Genomic DNA, 16039 nt, shown 5'->3' with positions numbered 1-16039 from the left:
TGTCAAAATGTCAAGCTTTAGAGGCAAAAGTTTTGAATTAATACAACTCTAAACACAATTTATGCCTCTGTTTAAGGCTTAATTTGTATAGTAAGTTCAAACTAGTAAACAATTGGTTTATGAAGCAAAATATGAGAGTGGATTCAAAAATACTGTCAAATAACTCCCTATACAAATCCACTGCAACATTGTTATGTCTTGCGAGTAGATTTTTATTCGGATTTGCCATGTTTTTCAGAGGTTTTTACCCACTGCCAAGTGTGAAATCTGGGGTGAGTCTGGGTCAAATCCGACCATGCTATAGGTGCATTTTGTGGTGGATATTTTCAAGTACATTTAATCATGATATATATGAATCTGCCCTAATGTAGAATTTCAAATACATTTTCGATACTCTTAACTAAAACTATAATTGGTTATTTGATAAGCTAGGAATTCCTTATCTTTATGTTACCAGCAAAGTTTATGCATTAGTGTTTGCCATACTTTTACAAATCTTGTTAGACTAAAACTTTTGAGTCTGTTTTGCAATTTTTTAGATAGATGCAAAAACAAAAAAACATTGGAAAAATCAATCATGTTCAAACTTTGACTACCGTGCATTGATCAGGTTTTGAAACCCTTTTTTTTTATACATTTCATGTTCTTTAACTGACTAAAACCACTCTGAAAGAGCTTTCTTCTCCATCTTCTCAAAAAGAAGAGAACAGTCATCAAAAGCAGACAACCACTGCATAAAACAGAGTTATCAACTGCTTTCATGCTCACAAGAAAGCCCTACCTATGGGAATGGTTCTCACCTGGGCGTTTTACAGCGCGTACGATCGCGCTGTAAAACGCCCGACGCTCAAACAAGTACTTGAGCTTCTTTGGGGCGTTTTGACGCGCGTTTGTGGCCATAGGACACTGCAGTCAATGACACAAACGCGCGTCAAATGCGCGTTTACTATTACAAAAAACGCGCATCAGTAACGCGCGTCAAAAACGCACGTTTGACGCGCGTTTGGGAAACGCTCAGGTGTGAAAGCAGGGTAAAACTCATCATCGTGGAGCGTGAGCTCAGACACTTTCAAGCACATTTCTCCCTTCAAAGCCTATAGAAATGATCCCTGAAAGTATAGTCTTAAACCAAGAAATTTGCACTGTTTGCCAAGCTTTCATTCGCAGCCTTTCAACTTAAGTTGAGCTTATGCGTAACGGTTCCAAGATGGAGTCTAGACAGATTGCCAATGAATACACTGCCAATTATAAAAACTATTTATTCTTATATTTAAGGGTTAATCATAGAGTAATTGAAAAGTAGTTAAAAATAAGGAGAACTATTTAAGGGCTGAATCATAAGTAGCGTAATTCTATTGCGCTGACAAATTCACAAAAAATAATCTGTTCATCTTAACAGCGGATTTAGATACAGATATGCTTTGTTATCTTTTGAGGTTTGTACTCTTTGCAAAGTGTGGAATCGTAAGGTGAACTTATTTGTCAAAATGTCAAGCTTTAGAGGCAAAAGTTTTGAATTAATACAACTCTAAGCACAATTTATGCCTCTGTTTAAGGCTTAATTTGTATAGTAAGTTCAAACTAGTAAACAATTGGTTTATGAAGCAAAATATGAGAGTGGATTCAAAAATACTGTCAAATAACTCCCTATACAAATCCACTGCAACATTGTTAAGTCTTGCGAGTAGATTTTTATTCGGATTTGCCATGTTTTTCAGAGGTTTTTACCCACTGCCAAGTGTGAAATCTGGGGTGAGTCTGGGTCAAATCCGACCATGCTATAGGTGCATTTTGTGGTGGATATTTTCAAGTACATTTAATAATGATATATCTGAATCTGCCCTAATGTAGAATTTCAAATACATTTTCGATACTCTTAACTAAAACTATAATTGGTTATTTGATAAGCTAGGAATTCCTTATCTTTATGTTACCAGCAAAGTTTATGCATTAGTGTTTGCCATACTTTTACAAATCTTGTTAGACTAAAACTTTTGAGTCTGTTTTGCAATTTTTTAGATAGATGCAAAAACAAAAAAACATTGGAAAAATCAATCATGTTCAAACTTTGACTACCGTGCATTGATCAGGTTTTGAAACCCTTTTTTTTCATACATTTCATGTTCTTTAACTGACTAAAACCACTCTGAAAGAGCTTTCTTCTCCATCTTCTCAAAAAGAAGAGAACAGTCATCAAAAGCAGACAACCACTGCATAAAACAGAGTTATCAACTGCTTTCATGCTCACAAGAAAGCCCTAAAACTCATCATCGTGGAGCGTGAGCTCAGACACTTTCAAGCACATTTCTCCCTTCAAAGCCTATAGAAATGATCCCTGAAAGTATAGTCTTAAACCAAGAACTTTGCACTGTTTGCCAAGCTTTCATTCGCAGCCTTTCAACTTAAGGTGAGCTTATGCGTAACGGTTCCAAGATGGAGTCTAGACAGATTGCCAATGAATACACTGCCACTATAAAAACTATTTATTCCTATATTTAAGGGTTAATCATAGAGTAATTGAAAAGTAGTTAAAAATAAGGAGAAATATTTAAGGGCTGAATCATAAGTAGCGTAATTCTATTGCGCTGACAAATTCACAAAAAATAATCTGTTCATCTTAACAGCGGATTTAGATACAGATATGCTTTGTTATCTTTTGAGGTTTGTACTCTTTGCAAAGTGTGGAATCGTAAGGTGAACTTATTTGTCAAAATGTCAAGCTTTAGAGGCAAAAGTTTTGAATTAATACAACTCTAAGCACAATTTATGCCTCTGTTTAAGGCTTAATTTGTATATTAAGTTCAAACTAGTAAACAATTGGTTTATGAAGCAAAATATGAGAGTGGATTCAAAAATACTGTCAAATAACTCCCTATACAAATCCACTGCAACATTGTTAAGTCTTGCGAGTAGATTTTTATTCGGATTTGCCATGTTTTTCAGAGGTTTTTACCCACTGCCAAGTGTGAAATCTGGGGTGAGTCTGGGTCAAATCCGACCATGCTATAGGTGCATTTTGTGGTGGATATTTTCAAGTACATTTAATCATGATATATCTGAATCTGCCCTAATGTAGAATTTCAAATACATTTTCGATACTGTTAACTAAAACTATAATTGGTTATTTGATAAGCTAGGAATTCCTTATCTTTATGTTACCAGCAAAGTTTATGCATTAGTGTTTGCCATACTTTTACAAATCTTGCTAGACTAAAACTTTTGAGTCTGTTTTGCAATTTTTTAGATAGATTCAAAAACAAAAAAACATTGGAAAAATCAATCATGTTCAAACTTTGACTACCGTGCATTGATCAGGTTTTGAAACCCTTTTTTTTTATACATTTCATGTTCTTTAACTGACTAAAACCACTCTGAAAGAGCTTTCTTCTCCATCTTCTCAAAAAGAAGAGAACAGTCATCAAAAGCAGACAACCACTGCATAAAACAGAGTTATCAACTGCTTTCATGCTCACAAGAAAGCCCTAAAACTCATCATCGTGGAGCGTGAGCTCAGACACTTTCAAGCACATTTCTCCCTTCAAAACCTATAGAAATGATCCCTGAAAGTATAGTCTTAAACCAAGAACTTTGCAGTGTTTGCCAAGCTTTCATTCGCAGCCTTTCAACTTAAGGTGAGCTTATGCGTAACGGTTCCAAGATGGAGTCTAGACAGATTGCCAATGAATACACTGCCACTATAAAAACTATTTATTCCTATATTTAAGGGTTAATCATAGAGTAATTGAAAAGTAGTTAAAAATAAGGAGAAATATTTAAGGGATGAATCATAAGTAGCGTAATTCTATTGCGCTGACAAATTCACAAAAAATAATCTGTTCATCTTAACAGCGGATTTAGATACAGATATGCTTTGTTATCTTTTGAGGTTTGTACTCTTTGCAAAGTGTGGAATCGTAAGGTGAACTTATTTGTCAAAATGTCAAGCTTTAGAGGCAAAAGTTTTGAATTAATACAACTCTAAACACAATTTATGCCTCTGTTTAAGGCTTAATTTGTATAGTAAGTTCAAACTAGTAAACAATTGGTTTATGAAGCAAAATATGAGAGTGGATTCAAAAATACTGTCAAATAACTCCCTATACAAATCCACTGCAACATTGTTATGTCTTGCGAGTAGATTTTTATTCGGATTTGCCATGTTTTTCAGAGGTTTTTACCCACTGCCAAGTGTGAAATCTGGGGTGAGTCTGGGTCAAATCCGACCATGCTATAGGTGCATTTTGTGGTGGATATTTTCAAGTACATTTAATCATGATATATATGAATCTGCCCTAATGTAGAATTTCAAATACATTTTCGATTCTCTTAACTAAAACTATAATTGGTTATTTGATAAGCTAGGAATTCCTTATCTTTATGTTACCAGTAGGGATGAGCGAACCCGAACTGTATAGTTCGGGTTCGTACCGAATTTTGGGGTCCGTGACACAGACCCGAACCCGGACATTTTCGTAAAAGTCTGGGTTCGGGTTCGGTGTTCGTCGCTTTCTTGGCGCTTTTTGAAAGGCTGCAAAGCAACCAATCAACAAGCGTCTTACTACTTGCCCCAAGAGGCCGTCACAGCCATGCCTACTATTGGCATGGCTGTGATTGGCCAGAGCACCATGTGACCCAGCCTCTATTTAAGCTGGAGTCACATAGCGCCGCCCGTCACTCTGCTCTGATTAGCGTAGGGAGAGGTTGCAGCTGCGACAGTAGGGCGAGATTAGGCTGATTAACTCCTCCAAAAGACTCCATCCAGTGATCGATCTGCAGCTGTGGATCATTGAGCTGCTGATACTCAATTGCTCACTGTTTTTAGGCTGCCCAGACCGTTTGTCAGTCACTTTTTTCTGGGGTGATCGGCGGCCATTTTGTGTCTTGTGGTGCGCCAGCACAAGCTGCGACCAAGTGAATTTAACCCTCAATGGTGTGGTTGTTTTTTGGCTAAAGCCTACATCAGGGTGAAGCTGTCACACCAAATGCATTTAACCAGCTATAGTCTGTTTATTTTTTGGCCATATACTACATCAGGGGCAAGCTGCGCCTGTCACCAAGTGCATTTAACCCTCAGTAGTGTGGTTGGTCAAGCTGTCACACAAAGTGCATTTAACCAGCAATAGTCTGTTTATTTTTTGGCCATATACTACATCAGGGGCAATCTGCGCCTATCACCATGTGCATTTAACCCTCAGTAGTGTGGTTGGTCAAGCTGTCACACCAAGTGCATTTAACCATCAATAGTGTGGTTATTTTTTGGCCATATCCCAGTCTAATTCTGTCAGTAAACGTATACCTGTCACCCAGCGCCTAAATACTAGGCCTCAAGTTTATATCCAGCTAAATCTGTCGTTACTGCTGTACTGTTGTGGCTGGGCAAGTTATTTAGTGTCTGTCAAAGCACAGTTTTTGTTCTGGGTTGAAATACAATTCCCAATTTAGCAATTTCCTAATTTAGTGGTTTCTGCTGTATCAGGCCTACTTTAAATACATCCCTAACGCTGGGTTCACACCTGAGCGTTTTACAGCGCGTTCCTACGCGCTGTAAAACGCACAACAGGCAAGAACCAATGATTCCCTATGGGAATGGTTCTCACCTGGGCGTTTTACAGCGCGTACGATCGCGCTGTAAAACGCCCGACGCTCAAACAAGTACAGGAGCTTTTTTTGGCGCGTTTGACGCGCGTTTGGGCCATAGACTCTTTGGACAACACTGCTGTCAATCACCCAAACGCGCGTCAAACGCACGTTCACTATTAAAAAAAACGCGCATAAAAACGCGCGACAAAGACGCGCATAGAAACGCGCGTTTGAGAAACGCCTAGGTGTGAACCCAGCGTAAAAGGGTATATCAGAATCAAGGTGCTGATAGGGTCATTCTGAATAACTCACACACACGCTACTGTGCATTTCCAAGTCTAATTCTGTCAGTAAATCTATACCTGTCACCCAGCGCCTAAATACTAGGCCTCAAATTTATATCCAGCTAAATCTGTCGTTACTGCTGTACTGTTGTGGCTGGGCGAGTTATTTAGTGTCCGTCAAAGCATATTTTTTGTTCTGGGTTGAAATACAATTCCCAATTCAGCAATTTCCTAATTTAGTGGTTTCTGCTGTATCAGAGCTATTTGAAATCTATCCCTAAAAGGGTATATAATATTCAAGGTGCACATAGGGTCATTCTGAATAACTTCACACACACGCTACTGTGCATTTCCAAGTCTAATTCTGTCAGTAAATCTATACCTATCACCCAGCGCCTAAATACTAGGCCTCAAATTTATATCCCGCTAAATCTGTCGTTACTGCTGTACTGTTCTGGCTGGGCAAGTTATTTAGTGTCCGTCAAAGCACATTTTTTGTTCTGGGTTGAAATACAAATCCCAATTTAGCAATTTCCTAATTTAGTGGTTTCTGCTGTATCAGAGCTATTTGAAATCTATCCCTAAAAGGGTATATAATATTCAAGGTGCACATAGGGTCATTCAGAATAACTTCACACACACGCTACTGTGCATTTCCAAGTCTAATTTCATCAGTAAATCTATACCTGTCACCCAGCGCCTAAATACTAGGCCTCAAATTTATATCCCGCTAAATCTGTCGTTACTGCTGTACTGTTCTGGCTGGGCAAGTTACTTAGTGTCCGTCAAAGCACATTTTTTGTTCTGGGTTGAAATACAATTCCCAATTTAGCAATTTCCTAGTTTAGTGGTTTCTGCTGTATTGGAGCTATTTGAAATCTATCCCTAAAAGGGTATATAATATTCAAGGTGCACATAGGGTCATTCAGAATAACTTCACACACACGCAACTGTGCATTTCCAAGTCTAATTCTGTCAGTAAATCTATACCTGTCACCCAGCGCCTAAATACTAGGCCTCAAATTTATATCCCGCTAAATCTGTCATTACTGCTGTACTGTTCTGGCTGGGCAAGTTATTTAGTGTCCGTCAAAGCTCATTTTTTGTTCTGGGTTGAAATACAATTCCCAATTTAGCAATTTCCTAATTTAGTGGTTTCTGCTGTATTGGAGCTATTTGAAATCTATCCCTAAAAGGGTATATCAGATTCAAGGTGCACATAGGGTCATTCTGAATAACTTCACACACACGCTACTGTGCATTTCCAAGTCTAATTCTGTCAGTAAATCTATACCTGTCACCCAGCGCCTAAATACTAGGCCTCAAATTTATATTCAGCGGAATTTGAATACAATACATTGGGCCAAATAATATTTTTGTTGTTGTGGTGAACCATAACAATGAGGAAAACATCTAGTAAGGGACGCGGACATGGTCGTGGTGGTGTTAGTGGACCCTCTGGTGCTGGGAGAGGACGTGGCCGTTCTGCCACATCCACACGTCCTAGTGTACCAACTACCTCAGGTCCCAGTAGCCGCCAGAATTTACAGCGATATATGGTGGGGCCCAATGCCGTTCTAAGGATGGTAAGGCCTGAGCAGGTACAGGCATTAGTCAATTGGGTGGCCGACAGTGGATCCAGCACGTTCACATTATCTGCCACCCAGTCTTCTGCAGAAAGCGCACAGATGGCGCCTGAAAACCAACCCCATCAGTCTGTCACATCACCCCCATGCATATCAGGGAAACTGTCTGAGCCTCAAGTTATGCAGCAGTCTCTTATGCTGTTTGAAGACTCTGCTGGCAGGGTTTCCCAAGGGCATCCACCTAGCCCTTCCCCAGCGGTGGAAGACATAGAATGCACTGACGCACAACCACTTATGTTTCCTGATGATGAGGACATGGGAATACCACCTCAGCAAGTCTCTGATGATGACGAAACACAGGTGCCAACTGCTGCGTCTTTCTGCACTGTGCAGACTGAACAGGAGGTCAGGGATCAAGACTGGGTGGAAGACGATGAGGTCCTAGACCCCCCATGGAATGAAGGTCGTGCCACTGACTTTCACAGTTCGGAGGAAGAGGCAGTGGTGAGACCGAGCCAACAGCGTAGCAAAAGAGGGAGCAGTGGGCAAAAGCAGAACACCCGCCGCCAAGAGACTCCGCCTGCTTCTGACCGCCGCCATCTTGGACCGAGCACCCCAAAGGCAGCTTCAAGGAGTTCCCTGGCATAAAACTTCTTCAAACAATGTGCTGACGACAAGACCCGAGTGGTTTGCACGCTGTGTCATCAGAGCCTGAAGCGAGGCATTAACGTTCTGAACCTTAGCACAACCTGCATGACCAGGCACCTGCATGCAAAGCATGAACTGCAGTGAACACCTTAAAAACAAGGAAGTCACTCAGTCTCCCCCTGCTACCTCTTCTGCTGCTGCCGCCTCGGCCTCTTCTGCTGCTGCCGCCTCGGCCTCTTCCTCCGCCTCTGGAGGAACGTTTGGACCTGCCGCCCAGCAAACAGGGGATGTACCACCAACACCACCACCTCCGTCACCAAGCGTCTCAACCATGTCACACGGCAGCGTTCAGCTCTCCATCTTACAAACATTTGAGAGAAAGCGTAAATTCCCACCTAGCCACCCTCGATCCCTGGCCCTGAATGCCATCATTTCTAAACTACTGGCCTATGAAATGCTGTCATTTAGGCTGGTGGACACAGACAGCTTCAAACAGCTCATGTCGCTTGCTGTCCCACAGTATGTTGTTCCCAGCCGCCACTACTTCTCCAAGAGAGCCGTGCCTTCCCTGCACAACCAAGTATCCGATAAAATCAAGTGTGCACTGCGCAACGCCATCTGTAGCAAGGTCCACCTAACCACAGATACGTGGACCAATAAGCACGGCCAGGGACGCTATATCTCCCTAACTGCACACTGGGTAAATGTAGTGGCCCCAGGCGGAGAGCTGTTTGGCGCACGTCCTTCCGCCGCCAAGCATCGCAGGGCAACATTCTTTGCCTCCTGTTGCCACCTCCTCCTTCTCGGCTTCCTCCTCCTCTTCTTCCACTTGCTCATCCAGTCAGCCACACACCTTCACCACCAACTTCAGCACAGCCCGGGGTAAACGTCAGCAGGCCATTCTGAAACTCATATGTTTGGGGGACAGGCCCCACACCGCACAGGAGTTGTGGCGGGGTATAGAACAACAGACCGACGAGTGGTTGCTGCCGGTGAGCCTCAAGCCCGGCCTGGTGATGTGCGATAATGGGCAAAATCTCGTTGCAGCTCTGGGACTAGCCGGTTTGACGCACATCCCTTGCCTGGCGCATGTGCTGAATTTGGTGGTGCAGAGCTGTGTCAGAGCTGCTGCAGACATGTCAGAGCTGCTGCATAAAGTGCGGGCCGTCTGTTCGTGCTTCCGGCGTTCACATCCTGCCGCTGCTCTCCTGTCTGCGCTACAGCGTAACTTCGGCCTTCCTGCTCACCGCCTCATATGCGACGTGCCCACCAGGTGGAACTCCACCTTGCACATGCTGGACAGACTGTGCGAGCAGCAGCAGGCCATAGTGGAGTTTCAGATGCAGCACGCACGGGTCAGTCGCCTTGCGGAACAGCACCACTTCCCCACCAATGACTGGGCCTCCATGCGAGACCTGTGTGCCCTGTTGCGCTGTTTCGAGTACTCCACCAACATGGCCAGTGGCGATGACGCCGTTATCAGCGTTACAATACCACTTCTATGTCTCCTTGAGAAAACACTTAGGGCGATGATGGAAGAGGAGGTGGCCCAGGAGGAGAAGGAGGAGGAAGAGGGGTCATTTTTAGCACTTTCAGGCCAGTCTCTTCGAAGTGACTCAGAGGGAGGTTTTTTGCAACAGCAGAGGCCAGGTACAAATGTAGCCAGCCAGGGCCCACTACTGGAGGACGAGGAGGACGAGGATGAGGAGGAGGTGGAGGAGGATGAGGATGAAGCATGGTCACAGCGGGTTGGCACCCAACGCAGCTCGGGCCCATCACTGGTGCGTGGCTGGGGGGAAAGGCAGGACGATGACGATACGCCTCCCACAGAGGACAGCTTGTCCTTACCCCTGGGCAGACTGGCACACATGAGCGACTACATGCTGCAGTGCCTGCGCAACGACAGCAGAGTTGCCCACATTTTAACGTGTGCGGACTACTGGGTTGCCACCCTGCTGGATCCACGCTACAAAGACAATGTGCCCACCTTACTTCCTGCACTGGAGCATGATAGGAAGATGCGCGAGTACAAGCGCACGTTGGTAGACTCGCTACTGAGAGCATTCCCAAATGTCACAGGGGAACAAGTGGAAGCCCAAGGCCAAGGCAGAGGAGGAGCAAGAGGTCGCCAAGGCAGCTGTGTCACGGCCAGCTCCTCTGAGGGCAGGGTTAGCATGGCAGAGATGTGGAAAAGTTTTGTCAACACGCCACAGCTAACTGCACCACCACCTGATACGCAACGTGTTAGCAGGAGGCAACATTTCACTAACATGGTGGAACAGTACGTGTGCACACCCCTCCACGTACTGACTGATGGTTCGGCCCCATTCATCTTCTGGGTTTCTAAATTGTCCACGTGGCTAGAGCCAGCCTTTTATGCCTTGGAGGTGCTGGCCTGCCCGGCGGCCAGCGTTTTGTCTGAACGTGTATTCAGCACGGCAGGGGGCGTCATTACAGACAAACGCAGCCGCCTGTCTACAGCCAATGTGGACAAGCTGACGTTCAGAAAAATTAACCAGGCATGGATCCCACAGGACCTGTCCGTCCCTTGTCCAGATTAGACATTAACTACCTCCCCTTAACCATATATTATTGTACACCAGGGCACTTCCTCATTCAATCCTATTTTTATTTTCATTTTACCATTATATTGCGAGGCTACCCAAAGTTGAATGAACCTCTCCTCTGTCTGGGGGCCGGGGCCTAAATATATGCCAATGGACTGTTCCAATGTTGGGTGACGTGAAGCCTGATTCTCTGCTATGACATGCAGACTAATTCTCTGCTGACATGAAACCAGATCCTCTGTTACGGGACCTCTCTCCTCTGCCTGGGTGCTGAGCCTAAATATCTGACAATGGACTGTTGCAGTGGTGGCTGACGTGAAGCCTGATTTTCTGCTATGACATGCAGACTAATTCTCTGCTGACATGAAGCCAGATCCTCTGTTACGGGACCTCTCTCCTCTGCCTGGGTGCTGGGCCTAAATATCTGACAATGGACTGTTGCAGTGGTGGCTGACGTGAAGCCTGATTTTCTGCTATGACATGCAGACTAATTCTCTGCTGACATGAAGCCAGATTGTCTGTTACGGAACCTCTCTCCTCTGCCTGGGTGCTGGGCCTAAATTTATGAAAATGGACTGTTGCAGTGGTGGGTGACGTGAAGCCTGATTCTCTGCTATGATATGAAGACTGATTCTCTGCTGACATGAAGCCAGATTGTCTGTTACGGGACCTCTCTCCTCTGCCTAGGTGCTGGGCCTAAATATCTGACAATGGACTGTTGCAGTGGTGGGTGACGTGAAGCCTGATTCTCTGCTATGATATGAAGACTGATTCTCTGCTGACATGAAGCCAGATTGTCTGTTACGGGACCTCTCTCCTCTGCCTGGGTGCTGGGCCTAAATATCTGACAATGGCCTGTTGCAGTGGTGGCTGACGTGAAGCCTGATTTTCTGCTATGACATGCAGACTAATTCTCTGCTGACATGAAGCCAGATTGTCTGTTACGGGACCTCTCTCCTCTGCCTGGGTGCTGGGCCTAAATTTATGAAAATGGACTGTTGCAGTGGTGGGTGACGTGAAGCCTGATTCTCTGCTATGATATGAAGACTGATTCTCTGCTGACATGAAGCCAGATTGTCTGTTACGGGACCTCTCTCCTCTGCCTAGGTGCTGGGCCTAAATATCTGACAATGGACTGTTGCAGTGGTGGGTGACGTGAAGCCTGATTCTCTGCTATGATATGAAGACTGATTCTCTTCTGACATGAAGACTGATTGTCTGTTACGGGACCTCTCTCCTCTGCCTGGGTGCTGGGCCTAAATATCTGACAATGGCCTGTTGCAGTGGTGGCTGACGTGAAGCCTGATTTTCTGCTATGACATGCAGACTAATTCTCTGCTGACATGAAGCCAGATTGTCTGTTACGGGACCTCTCTCCTCTGCCTGGGTGCTGGGCCTAAATTTATGAAAATGGACTGTTGCAGTGGTGGGTGACGTGAAGCCTGATTCTCTGCTATGATATGAAGACTGATTCTCTGCTGACATGAAGCCAGATTGTCTGTTACGGGACCTCTCTCCTCTGCCTAGGTGCTGGGCCTAAATATCTGACAATGGACTGTTGCAGTGGTGGGTGACGTGAAGCCTGATTCTCTGCTATGATATGAAGACTGATTCTCTGCTGACATGAAGCCAGATTGTCTGTTACGGGACCTCTCTCCTCTGCCTGGGTGCTGGGCCTAAATTTATGAAAATGGACTGTTGCAGTGGTGGGTGACGTGAAGCCTGATACTCTGCTATGATATGAAGACTGATTCTCTGCTGACATGAAGACTGATTGTCTGTTACGGGACCTCTCTCCTCTGCCTGGGTGCTGGGCCTAAATATCTGACAATGGCCTGTTGCAGTGGTGGCTGACGTGAAGCCTGATTTTCTGCTATGACATGCAGACTAATTCTCTGCTGACATGAAGCCAGATTTTCTGTTACGGGACCTCTCTCCTCTGCCTGGGTGCTGGGCCTAAATTTATGAAAATGGACTGTTGCAGTGGTGGGTGACGTGAAGCCTGATTCTCTGCTATGATATGAAGACTGATTCTCTGCTGACATGAAGCCAGATTGTCTGTTACGGGACCTCTCTCCTCTGCCTGGGTGCTGGGCCTAAATTTATGAAAATGGACTATTACAGTGGTGGGTGATGTGAAGTCTGATTCTCTGCTATGACATGAAGACTGATTCTCTGCTGACATGAAGCCAGATTGTCTGTTACGGGACCTCTCTCCTCTGCCTGGGTGCTGGGCCTAAATTTATGAAAATGGACTGTTGCATTGGTGGCTGACGTGAAGCCTGATTCTCTGCTATGATATGAAGACTGATTCTCTGCTGACATGAAGCCAGATTGTCTGTTACGGGACCTCTCTCCTCTGCCTGGGTGCTGGGCCTAAATTTATGAAAATGGACTGTTGCATTGGTGGCTGACGTGAAGCCTGATTCTCTGCTATGATATGAAGACTGATTCTCTGCTGACATGAAGCCAGATTGTCTGTTACGGGACCTCTCTCCTCTGCCTGGGTGCTGGGCCTAAATTTCTGACAATGGACTGTTGCATTGGTGGCTGACGTGAAGCCTGATTCTCTGCTATGATATGAAGACTGATTCTCTGCTGACATGAAGCCAGATTGTCTGTTACGGGACCTCTCTCCTCTGCCTAGGTGCTGGGCCTAAATATCTGACAATGGACTGTTGCAGTGGTGGGTGACGTGAAGCCTGATTCTCTGCTATGATATGAAGACTGATTCTCTGCTGACATGAAGCCAGATTGTCTGTTACAGGACCTCTCTCCTCTGCCTGGGTGCTGGGCCTAAATATCTGACAATGGACTGTTACAGTGGTGGGTGACGTGAAGCCTGATTCTCTGCTATGACATGAAGACTGATTCTCTGCTGACATGAAGCCAGATTCTCTGTTACGGGACCTCTCTCCTCTGCCTGGGTGCTGGGCCTAAATATCTGACAATGGACTGTTGCATTGGTGGCTGACGTGAAGCCTGATTCTCTGCTATGATATGAAGACTGATTCTCTGCTGACATGAAGCCAGATTGTCTGTTATGGGACCTCTCTCCTCTGCCTGGGTGCTGGGCCTAAATATCTGACAATGGACTGTTGCATTGGTGGCTGACGTGAAGCCTGATTCTCTGCTATGATATGAAGACTGATTCTCTGCTGACATGAAGCCAGATTGTCTGTTACGGGACCTCTCTCCTCTGCTTGGGTGCCGGGACCTAAATATCTGAGAATGGACTGTTCCAGTGGTGGGTGACGGGAAGCCAGATTCTCTGCTATGGGACCTCTCTCCAATTGATTTTGGTTAATTTTTATTTATTTAATTTTTATTTTAATTCATTTCCCTATCCACATTTGTTTGCAGGGGATTTACCTACATGTTGCTGCCTTTTGCAGCCCTCTAGTCCTTTCCTGGGCTGTTTTACAGCCTTTTTAGTGCCGAAAAGTTCCAGGTCTTCATTGACCTTAATGGGGTTCGGGTTCGGGACTAAGTTCGGATCGGGTTCGGATCCCGAACCCGAACATTTTCGGGAAGTTCGGCCGAACTTCTCGAACCCGAACATCCAGGTGTCCGCTCAACTCTAGACAAGACTTTATAGGTTTTCCTATCTCTAAAGAGTCTAAGAACCATCTCAACGTAGTCATTTTGTCTTGTAATGTTACCCCCCTTATCACTCGGTTTTATTATTATGTTTCCATTTTCCTTTAGGGTCTCTAGGGCTTCATGTTCCTGTTTACTCAAATTAGGGCTTATGTGATCCTTCCTCATTTTGAGAGATTTTATATTATGGGTGACTAATTGCACAAAAGTTTCTATCTCCTGAAATTGTGTAAAGTTCGGAGTAATCCTCAATTTATGTTTCAAAGTCAAGAAAGGTGGATCTGGGATAATCTGATAGCCCTCACTCTCTTTTAATAAATCCTTTAAGACCTCTACACATCTCTGTGACCTCTGTCACCAAGCACTAGAGCACTTTAATTTTAGATACCTTTTCTTTTCTATCTTCCCGTTCATTTTAAAGAATACTTAATAAATGTTATATTTTATATTTGACCTTAAACGGGAAACCATTAGCCGTTTGGCTATCTGAACCCTAAAAATTTAAATCCCGGGTCCAAAGGGTCCCTGAAGGGAAATGTTGAATGGAGGTTAACCCTCCGATGACTTAGACCCCTATACAGTGAGGACACTCACTGATAGGTTTTCCTATGACTGAATGAATGCTGAAATATAACTAATAGATTCGAGGGCTAGTGAGCATTGAACCACCTGTAAAAGTGCCAATATATGACCTAAGAGACTAATAGGAACTATTAGGGCATGGCAGGCTTCTTAAAACAGAAATTAAGTTTGGAGAACCTCACTATTGAGGCAAATCAGGTTTTTTCTAATGCTCACATACCTCTGGGTCAAACAGATATAAGTGGAGCGTTCAGAAATCTAAATAACACATACAGTAAGCATATTAGATCGTGGTGGGAAATAGCTAGTTTGGAAACATACATCCAACAGGGGATGATATATAGAGGACTACGTATTCCTCTAAGACCTAACATGCAACTAGAGGACACACAGTTCACTAAGGGTTGGGAAAGCCTGTTAACAGAGTGCTCATTAAGACTGTTAAAATATCTGGTAGACTATGAGAAAGGTTTCTTTCAAAAGATAGACCAACAGCTAGAGAAAGAAATACACGAAATACAAGATTTCAATCAGCATCCTGAGTTCCCTGACCTAGAACAGAAAATAAAGAAAAATATAGATCTATTGCAAAACGAAATTAAAGAAAGAAAGCATAGAAAATATATTAGGGACCGTACCGATTTTGAGACGGACCGGGTATATATTTGGAGAAATAGAGGGACAAATAGGACCCCACAATATAGATATTTTGAAAACTCTGAAACAGAGACCTCAGGTACAGAAGGATCAAACTACGGTTCAAGTACACAGGGAAATCGAGCTAAGGGCATCAAACGAAAAACTAAAAAAAGACAGTATCCTCCTAAAAAACAACCCTTAGAGAGACGAGAATCTTTTCAATCATGCTCGGAAGGAATGATAAGGAAACAAGCTACCACAAATCTGAGTACCTCAACGGCAAATACAAATATAAACCCTATGTTGACCTATCCATCATTGCCCTCACAACCATTCTCTTTTGGGTTGTCTCAGGGGCAGAATATGGGCCAGAATCAAACGGCTTATCAGCCCCCTGGTACATCCTGTCAGATCCCCACATTTTCATCTCAGACCAACATGGGTGCAAAGGAGAGAGGTCCCCCTATTGCCCCCCTTTTTTTAGGACAACCAGGGGTTCAGCTGAGGGACAGAGAAAAATGGGGTTACAGCAAGTAACCGAATTAACATCAGA

The 16039-nt window shown here is 44.1% G+C and overlaps 2 non-coding genes and 2 pseudogenes across 2 annotated transcripts; all 4 read right to left on the bottom strand.

The window, feature by feature from the left end:
- Window positions 1–660: 660 nt before the first annotated feature.
- On the bottom strand, window positions 661–842 carry LOC122933501 (annotated as a pseudogene).
- An 83-nt stretch (window positions 843–925) lies between these two features.
- LOC122933503 lies at window positions 926–1125 on the bottom strand (annotated as a pseudogene).
- Window positions 1126–2140: 1015 nt separating this feature from the next.
- Window positions 2141–2351, bottom strand: LOC122933496. The gene has a single exon (XR_006388458.1). It is a non-coding gene; the product is annotated as a small nucleolar RNA U3 (small nucleolar RNA).
- Window positions 2352–3365: 1014 nt separating this feature from the next.
- On the bottom strand, window positions 3366–3576 carry LOC122933495. The gene has a single exon (XR_006388457.1). It is a non-coding gene; the product is annotated as a small nucleolar RNA U3 (small nucleolar RNA).
- Between the last annotated feature and the right edge of the window lie 12463 nt (window positions 3577–16039).

This window comes from Bufo gargarizans, chromosome 3, assembly GCF_014858855.1.
Source record: "Bufo gargarizans isolate SCDJY-AF-19 chromosome 3, ASM1485885v1, whole genome shotgun sequence".
Taxonomy (NCBI): Eukaryota; Metazoa; Chordata; class Amphibia; order Anura; family Bufonidae; genus Bufo; species Bufo gargarizans.
This window is presented reverse-complemented; position numbering and strand designations above follow the sequence as displayed.